This window comes from Otolemur garnettii, unplaced genomic scaffold (genome assembly GCF_000181295.1).
Source record: "Otolemur garnettii isolate 467f Iridium unplaced genomic scaffold, OtoGar3 scaffold00031, whole genome shotgun sequence".
Classification (NCBI taxonomy): Eukaryota; Metazoa; Chordata; class Mammalia; order Primates; family Galagidae; genus Otolemur; species Otolemur garnettii.
This window is the reverse complement of record NW_003852426.1, coordinates 2,837,435-2,839,333: the sequence shown is the minus strand read 5'-3', so window position 1 is coordinate 2,839,333 and position 1,899 is coordinate 2,837,435.

Here is a 1,899-nt window from a genome sequence, read left to right as displayed (position 1 = left end):
ACCATAGCACTCTACCCAGGGGGACAGCTTGAGACTCTGTCTCAATAAATAAATAAATAAATAAGATAAAATAAAGAGCTCTTCTTTCACAAGTTTCTGTCAACATCTATTGAGTTAGATCAATGTGTCATGGTGTGGCAGAATCCATTATCTCTTCATCTTTACGTAGTAAAATTCCCAAGTTTTCTGGGCCCATGAAGGATGCTCTTACAGAGAGGTGTATGTTCCTCAAATTTTCTTCTCCCCTTCCCATCAGCTGGAATGTGGGTAAAATGGTAGAAGCTGGAGTCACTCTAGATCACAAAGCAACAAAAGAAGCCTCTCTCCCCAAACTTGTAGCGCTAACATGACTGTCTATTTAAGTCATTGTTACTTTAGCCTTGTTTTAATCGCTAGACCTGTATCTAACTAAATCACCTTTGGGAACCAAAAGCGACAATCAGGGAAGTATGCTTATGAGGATATATGCTAAATTTTTGTAGTACAGAGACACCAAAGTGCAGTAACTTAAATAAGATGGAAGTTTACTGCATTCTCAAATAAGGGCCTCAGTGTAAGCAGGTTAAGGTGATGTGGTATGTGTGACCCTGGCTGGCATAGCAGAGTTACTCATCAGCCTCCTTCAGAATCCAACATTCCTTCCATCCTGTGGTTCTGCCATACCACTGGGAATTTGACCTTGTCTGCACGGCCAAAACAGGGTGTCCAGCAAGTCTACACGGCCAAAACGGGGTGTCCAGCAAGCTTGCTCTTCTAAGGAAATGAAATGAGAGAAGCAACAGGAAACAAGTAATGAAATGAAACTCCACCCAACTGTTCTATTGGCAAAAACCCAACTATATGGAAAGCTGGAAATTATGGTCTCTAGTTTGCAGACCATGTGTAATATCTCTAATACTAGAAAAGGAAAGGATGGATTTGGGGACATAAGCGATGTGCAAGGGTCAGCCAAGGTTTTTTTTTTTGAAACAGAGTCTCACACTGTTGCCCAGCACAGAGTGCTGTAGCTTTGTCATAGCTCACAGCAACCTCAAACTCTTGGGCTCAAGAGATCCTCTTACCTCAGCCTCCCAAGTAGCTGGGACTAAAGGCACCTGCTACAATGCCCTGCTAGTTTTTCTGTCAAAATGCACAGCTAGCTTTTCTATTTTTAGTAGAGATGGGGTCTCGCCCTTGCTCAGGCTGAGCTCAAACTCCTAAGCTCAAACCTTAATCCTCCCACCTTGGCCTCCCAGAGTGCTAGGATTACAGGTGTGAGCCACTGCACCAGCCAAGGAGTTGGTCGACTTTGATGAGGAACTCTGGCCCCAGGGAGAACACATTGGACATTGGCAACAAAGAGAAAGTGGGTCACCAGAGTTGGTTTACTGTTAGTTGTCTAGAAGGCCCAGTTGAATGTGGAAGGAAAATGACCTGAGTGACTCTAGGGCTGAAGACACCAGAACTTGAGGCTCTCTGTCCTCCCAAGTAGCTTTTCAGTAGACTTCCCTTGGATGAAGGTGACCTTGGGTTTTTTTATTTCTTTTATTCAAAAGCCTGGCAAATGCAACCTGTGTTTTCACATCACATGGAAGAAAGGAGCTGAATAATGCCTGAAAATACAGACCCTCCTCTCCTGCCAGCTTCTTTCATCTTATTCAAAAATTTATTCTTATCAATTCAAGGTTTCTCTTTTTTTGAGACAGTTTCATTTTGTCGCCCTCGGTAGACAGCCATGGAGTCACAGCTCACAGCAACCTCAAACTCTTGGGCTTAAGCCATTCTCTTGCTTCAGCCTCCCAAGTAGCTGGGACTATAGGCGTCCGCCACAACGCCCAGCTATTTTTCTGTTGCAGTTGTCATTGCTGCTCAGCTGGTCCAGGCTGGGTTCATACCCACCAGTCTCGGCGTAGTTGTATG